The 8,089-nt window shown below is 41.7% G+C and overlaps 1 long non-coding RNA gene across 1 annotated transcript; it reads right to left on the bottom strand.

The window, feature by feature from the left end:
- Nucleotides 1-5,590: 5,590 nt before the first annotated feature.
- LOC120928631 lies at nt 5,591-7,737 on the bottom strand. Its single transcript, XR_005747265.1, has 3 exons — nt 6,769-7,737; nt 6,390-6,515; nt 5,591-5,922 (listed from the first exon to the last, which is right to left on the bottom strand). It is a non-coding gene; the product is annotated as an uncharacterized LOC120928631 (long non-coding RNA).
- Nucleotides 7,738-8,089: the final 352 nt, after the last annotated feature.

Here is an 8,089-nt window from a genome sequence, read left to right on the forward strand (position 1 = left end):
ATAATAGTTGAAAAGTGTGCAAAGAGAGATAGCAACGGGGGATAGTTGGTGAAAAGATGATAATCGATGGTAAAGAATTAATTGATAAAAAGCCTACCATCCACGGTAATGGAGATGGTTTAGGATTGAACTCATTAAGAAATGATAAAGTGTAAAATAAATAAAGTTGCGTAATTTTCCTTTTATCAAGCGGTTTTGATGTTAGAGACGGCTGGTGGATTGTCTGGCAGAATAAGAACAAATATATATATATATCTGTATAAATATAGAGTAAAAATAATAAGAGACCTAAAGTAGGTTTAGGGACTAAAAATAGGGGAAGCAGGAGAAGGAAGGGGGGGGGGAGAAAAGAAGAAGGAGGGGGGAGGGGGGGAAGGGGAAAAAAAAAGGGGGGAGAAAAAAAGGGGGAAAAGAGTAGGAGCTAGTAGGAATAATCATAATAAGAAGTTGTAGGTTTATTGGGGGTATACGTACCCAAAAACGATCAGTAAGTAGGTGCGTAGGTTATAGTGTAGATGACTGAATATTACAAGCAACAAAGGCAAGTAAAGTCAGATAAGAGGGGGACACTTGTCCCATAAGTGTCAGAAAAAAATTCTGAACAGACAAAAACCATAAAACATTTGGGAAACTGAGCAATGGACACACCTATACAAAGCAAAAAAACAAGAGAGAAAGAGAAAATTTGTATGAGAAAAAAGGCTAGATATATAAGATCCAAAAAGCAGCACTGGAATGCATCCAAAGTTAAATAGGAATAATTATGGTTGTAGGCAGACAATTATAAACCTACCAGCCGGACCGCCGAATCGATATTGCAGCAGGATATAGAAAAATGTTTCTGGTTTGTGGGGAATCCCATCCCCATATATATATGCGTCTCCGATCACGTGTGCGGTCGGGGCTTCCGCATCACGTGATCCGGTCGAAATCCCGGCGGGCCAATCAGAATGCTGAAGGCCCTGCAAGCGTCAAATGACGCCGTAGCAAGGGCGGGCATACGATTGGTGTCACCGAGGAGGGAGGAAGCAGGAGGGGAGACCCACCAATAGGTATTGGTGGGGCGTGTCCCGAATAGCAAGCACAGCTCATTGTAAACAATGACTGGCTGGCAACGTACACAGATGAACCTCCCTCCTAACACTCCTCACTAGCCATATCGAGCGAGGTCCGCTCAGATTGGCTGTTCCGACCGTACACGTCAAAACATGGGTCCAGAGGTGTACATCTATCCCCGGAGACTCCAGGCAGACGTGGCTACAATCATCACAGAAAAAGTATACAAAACAATTTATGTAAATGCTAAAAAGAGCAATAAATTCATGAATACAAAGAGACCATATACCGTTCAATTAAGGATTAGTTAATGTGGTTCAAAATAGCTTGATATAAAAATAATATATGTGATGTCCCAACAGTACATTATAAATAATAATAAGGGGTACGGGGGACACTCAAACATTTTATTCGAGCAACATATGCGCATCTCTCAGAAAGCAAACAAGTTAGTGAACGAAGTCGAGAAAAATGGGAAATGAACTATTTGGAAAAACTGCGGGGAGGGGGAGCAGAAGTGACAAACGTTTTCTTTGAATACTGAAACAAAACAATGCTGCTTCTCATCCTGTTCCAGTAGACCAAGAGTAGGTTAAAGTCAAGTTCAGAGGAGTCTGGGACATTGAAACCAGGAATATGGGGAAGCTCAGGCCAGCCAATAAAAATAATAGTAACAATAAGTTATCTAAAGAAAAGATTTATATGTTTGTATTTCGTTGATACCTGGAGGCTGTGTAGCACTGAGTCTCTCGATCCACTTGGTTTCATGTTGTAAGATTTTTTTGTCCCAATCGCCTCCCCTTGGATCTCGCTGTACCACAGCCAGTACCATGAAAGAGGCGGGGGACGTATCGAAGCGATGATACAGATCCAAGTGTCGGCTAATAGGTGTTAGTATTTTGCCGCTTTTAGAGTAATATGTATGGTCCTTAATGCGTTGGCGCAATTGGCGAATCGTTTTTCCAACGTAATAGACGCCACAGGCACATGTCATCAGGTAGACCACCCCAGCAGTGTTGCAGTCTGCTCTGAATCTCAGTTTAAAGTGTTCACCGTTAGGCAATGTGAATTCTGAGCCCGTAACAATGTAGCGACAGAATTCGCAGTGTCCACATTTAAACATTCCCTTGGTCAGGGTAGAGTTCTGTCTATGAGGGTTATAGTGGCTACAGGTGAGTTGATCTCGTAAGGAAGCAGAGCGTTTAAACACTATTTGGGGTCGGTCACCAACATATTTTCTTAGTATCGAATCTTCTGATAAGATGTGCCAGTGTCTTGTAAGCACATCTCTGACTTGGGCCTGTTGATCCGAAAATTGGGTGATAAATTTGACTGTACCGTATGGGTCTTGTTGTTTTTTAGTTTTATATAATAGGTCATTTCTAGAGTGTTGTAATGCCCTATTGTATGCTTTTCGGAGGAGGGACTTGGAATATCCACGTACTAATAAACGTTCTCGCAGGAGGTTAGCGTGATATTTATAGTCGTTGTCTTGTGTACAGTTCCTCCTAAGCCTTACATATTGTGCATACGGTATACTACGAATCAGAGGGATGGCATGTGCACTGGATGAATGCAGGATGGTATTTCCTGCAGTCTTTTTCCGGTACAGAGTGGTAGCTAGGTGGTTCCCATCATCAATGAAAATCTCCACATCTAGGAAGGAAACACGTTTCGGGTGACTACTCACAGTGAACTTGAGGTTATAATTATTGTCATTGAGGGCATTGACAAAGTATGTCAATGCTGATTGAGAGCCCGTCCATACTAGAAAAATGTCATCAATATATCGCAACCATACCAGCGCATGGCTGGCATGGTCCGACAATTGCTCACTGGAGAATACGTCCCGCTCCCACCCCCCCAGGTACAGGTTAGCGTAGGCCGGTGCACAACAAGTGCCCATGGCCACGCCCTGTACCTGGAGGTAGTGGGAGCCATTGAACGTGAACCAGTTGTGTGTGAGAATAAAGAGTAAGAGTTTCAGAATAAACTCATTGAAGGGCCACAAATGGTGGTCTTGTTCCATAAGAAATGTGCGTACCATTCCGACACCCTGCTCGTGAGGGATGCTGGAGTACAAGGCCTCCACATCCAGAGTCACGAGCAGGGCGCCGGGAGGGATCGGCATTCCCTCAACCTGTTTGAGAAGGTCGAGTGTGTCCTTAACGAAGGATGGTAGTCGGGTAACGTGTGATGTTAGAAAAAAATCAATTAGTCTGCTTGCATTCTCTGTAATTGAACCTATGCCGGACACAATCGGTCTGCCCGGGGGGGTTTTTGAGTTCTTATGTATCTTTGGTAATGCATAGAATGTGGGGGCCCGTGGGAATTTAATATTCAAAAAATCGTAAGTGTCTTGATCTATTGTGCCTTTCTGGTAGGCATCGCCTATCAGATTTATGTATTCGTCTGCATAGCGGGAAATCGAAATAGCCGCAATTCTACGATACCAGGATACATTGGAAAGTATGTCCATACACATCTTGGTGTATTGTGTGTTTGTAAGCAGAACAATGTTTCCCCCCTTATCGGAAGGTTTGATTACTAAATCCGAATGGTTCTTTAAAGTAGTAATGGAATGTGCCTGTTGTTTGGTGAGGTTAGGTACAGTAGGGTGCAGGCTAAGTTGTTTGATCTCACTAACGGTGGCTACCAAAAAAGCCCAAATAAAGGGATTGATGGTCAAGTCAGGAAATTTTGTCGATTTAGGTTTAAATTTCTGTTTCGGTATATCTAGGGTAGGGAGGGTGGATATGTCAGAGTTGGACAGAGTGGACGAAGGACCTGCTGATTCGTTTTCCTCCAGTAGAAGGACAAGATCTCTAAAGGCACGAAACTCGGCCATAGTAAAGTGTTTGATACTTTCTGCAAGTTCTTTGTCTTTTTTGGACCGTACATGGTCCTGATCGAACAAATATTTATAAGTAAGTTTTCTAGCGAAGAGATAGAGATCCTTGATAGTATCGTATTTGTCAAGCTGAGAGGTAGGGCAGAAACTAAGTCCAAATTGCAACACTTCCAATTCCACATCTGAAAATTCGTGAGGGGTAAGGTTCACGATATTAGAGCCTACGTCTGGGGGATTGAGGTCGTGGCCAATGGAAAATTAGGCTGTGACAGTGTCGATGGTATCAAGTGAGAATCGAGAGTGCTTTGTTTGGTGGTGCTAGTATTTGCGTTCAACAGGCTTGGTGATAAAAGTGATGTATTGGGTGCCATCCGACCCATAAGATGCATCCCATTAGTTGGGTTAGGTCTGGAGGTTTGAACATTGGGATCCATGCTTTCAGTTGGTAACAATAATTGTATAGCTTGTGATGCCAATGGTCCCAAGTGATTGGGTTGTTGTAATTGACCAGGGATTGGACTCAGCAAGCCCATGTGTGGTATTGCTTGTTGTTGTTGGTGTGTGCGTGCTCCATAGTTGGTGTTTGTCTCTGGGCGTTTTTTGGGGTGTGGTGTAGCCAGCTGGCTACCATTGTGTCCCCTTTTACGTGTACCTGTGTTGACATACGGTCGTGTCTCAAAGGAGGAAGTGGTGGGAGGGTGAAACTGGGTAGGGGGTAGTGAAGAGTCTGATTCAGAGTCCTCTTCCCGAGAGCTATACGCCATATTAGTATTTGATCTTTGACCTGATTTACCTTTTCTAGGATTCGGTGTAGCTGATTGCCAATGATAAGCATATCCTTTTGCGAAGGCCATCTTATCTTTGTACATTTTAGTTTGTTTTTTGGATATAATATCCTTGTTTAGTTTGTTTAGGTATTCCTTAAGTTCTTGCCATTTTTTGTCAAATAGTTTATGGCTCTTAACGTGCTCATATTGGGTCTGCAGGGAGACCAATTCTTGGTCCAGGATTTGGAGATCAGCTTTATACTGTGTGACTAATATTTTAATAAGTTCTATACTGCATCTTGTGAGTTCGAGTTCCCAATTACGCCTGAACTCAGGTGTAGAGTTCCTGAAAGACGGAAACAGCTGGACTCTCAAACCCACAGGGCAGGTTCTGTCATGTATATATTGCTGGAAGAACTCAATATGCCAGTACAGGTTTGACTTCTTTTTAAGAAGTCTCCTGGCTTTAGATAGGTATTGGTTAAGACCTAAATCGTCTCTGGTATCGATATTGCAGTTCGTGTGGATCCCTCTCATATAGCCTGACCAGGCGTCTCCTACAAAGTCCATTTGAAAGAACCTCCAACAAACAATGGCACTCAGGTTAGGTTGCTATGGAACTAGATAAAATACTGATCAAAAGATTTACAATTACGGACTGTAATAGATAAAAGGAGGGAGCAGTCCCTTGTTTCACTTACCCACCTAGGGAAAGTTGCTTACAATGTCTGAAAAGATATACAATGTTGGTCAAACAAAACAGTAATAGTATTGGATTGTAACAATAGACTTTAATCAAAAAATATATTTAGTTAAAAACCCATCAGTTTGTGAATGGGGTGCTTCCACCCTAAATAGTTAGATTTGAAATAAAACAAACCACAGGATGGGCTGTGGGTGTCTCAGAATAGCACAGTGCCACGTCCTTGACTAAAGCAAGAAAGGTTGTTGTTGGAGGGACAATAAGATGGACTTTCTAGGCACTAATCGTTGTGAAAATGTTATTTATTGAAACAAACCCAGCATGGGTAGTTGCATCAACACTAAATAATTACATTGGATAAAAATACATAAACAGTATAAAAAATAAAAAATCACATAAATTACAATGATTACAAAACACTTATAAACCAAAAACTGGTCCAAAGAAGGCATCAACAGAGTGATGACTATCATATATATTAGTATTCAGGGCAAGCTCTACATGTTTTGCGGGAAGATCCGCTTCATCAGGAGCTATTGATAGTTCTGAAATGAAAACAGGCTGTTATTGGTTTACATAGATCCATTGATATGCAGATAAATGGAAAATCAAAAGTTGTATGTAAAGTATAAAATATGCATTAAAGCATCAGTAAAATGTACATATAATTGCAGCCACGGTTGCCCACAAAAGGGAGGAGTCATCAAGAGGGGACGACGCACTGTAGGACCCAAAGTGAGGACATGCAGGGACACACCAGAAATAGAAGTGGGGTAATATAGTGATAATAGTGTGTATCGTAGTGGGGAGACACTAAAAAAGTGCATTCAAGATACCAAGATACCCAGAGATAGTGTGCTAGTAATGAAGGTAGTTAAGGATGGGTGTACAAACCAGAAAAGACCACAAAGGATCATAATAGTTGAAAAGTGTGCAAAGAGAGATAGCAACGGGGGATAGTTGGTGAAAAGATGATAATCGATGGAAAAGAATTAATTGATAAAAAGCCTACCATCCACGGTAATGGAGATGGTTTAGGATTGAACTCATTAAGAAATGATAAAGTGTAAAATAAATAAAGTTGCGTAATTTTCCTTTTATCAAGCGGTTTTGATGTTAGAGACGGCTGGTGGATTGTCTGGCAGAATAAGAACAAATATATATATATATATCTGTATAAATATAGAGTAAAAATAATAAGAGACCTAAAGTAGGTTTAGGGACTAAAAATAGGGGGAGCAGGAGAAGGAAGGGGGGGGGGAGAAAAGAAGAAGGAGAGGGGAGGGGGGGAAGGGGAAAAAAAAAGGGGGGAGAAAAAAAGGGGGAAAAGAGTAGGAGCTAGTAGGAATAATCATAATAAGAAGTTGTAGGTTTATTGGGGGTATACGTACCCAAAAACGATCAGTAAGTAGGTGCGTAGGTTATAGTGTAGATGACTGAATATTACAAGCAACAAAGGCAAGTAAAGTCAGATAAGAGGGGGACATTTGTCCCATAAGTGTCAGAAAAAAATTCTGAACAGACAAAAACCATAAAACATTTGGGAAACTGAGCAATGGACACACCTATACAAAGCAAAAAAACAAGAGAGAAAGAGAAAATTTGTATGAGAAAAAAGGCTAGATATATAAGATCCAAAAAGCAGCACTGGAATGCATCCAAAGTTAAATAGGAATAATTATGGTTGTAGGCAGACAATTATAAACCTACCAGCCGGACCGCCGAATCGATATTGCAGCAGGATATAGAAAAATGTTTCTGGTTTGTGGGGAATCCCATCCCCATATATATATGCGTCTCCGATCACGTGTGCGGTCGGGGCTTCCGCATCACGTGATCCGGTCGAAATCCCGGCGGGCCAATCAGAATGCTGAAGGCCCTGCAAGCGTCAAATGACGCCGTAGCAAGGGCGGGCATACGATTGGTGTCACCGAGGAGGGAGGAAGCAGGAGGGGAGACCCACCAATAGGTATTGGTGGGGCGTGTCCCGAATAGCAAGCACAGCTCATTGTAAACAATGACTGGCTGGCAACGTACACAGATGAACCTCCCTCCTAACACTCCTCACTAGCCATATCGAGCGAGGTCCGCTCAGATTGGCTGTTCCGACCGTACACGTCAAAACATGGGTCCAGAGGTGTACATCTATCCCCGGAGACTCCAGGCAGACGTGGCTACAATCATCACAGAAAAAGTATACAAAACAATTTATGTAAATGCTAAAAAGAGCAATAAATTCATGAATACAAAGAGACCATATACCGTTCAATTAAGGATTAGTTAATATGGTTCAAAATAGCTTGATATAAAAATAATATATGTGATGTCCCAACAGTACATTATAAATAATAATAAGGGGTACGGGGGACACTCAAACATTTTATTCGAGCAACATATGCGCATCTCTCAGAAAGCAAACAAGTTAGTGAACGAAGTCGAGAAAAATGGGAAATGAACTATTTGGAAAAACTGCGGGGAGGGGGAGCAGAAGTGACAAACGTTTTCTTTGAATACTGAAACAAAGCAATGCTGCTTCTCATCCTGTTCCAGTAGACCAAGAGTAGGTTAAAGTCAAGTTCAGAGGAGTCTGGGACATTGAAACCAGGAATATGGGGAAGCTCAGGCCAGCCAATAAAAATAATAGTAACAATAAGTTATCTAAAGAAAAGATTTATATGTTTGTATTTTTGTATTTCGTTGATACCTGGAGGC

This window comes from Rana temporaria, chromosome 2, assembly GCF_905171775.1.
Source record: "Rana temporaria chromosome 2, aRanTem1.1, whole genome shotgun sequence".
NCBI classification, from domain to species: Eukaryota; Metazoa; Chordata; class Amphibia; order Anura; family Ranidae; genus Rana; species Rana temporaria.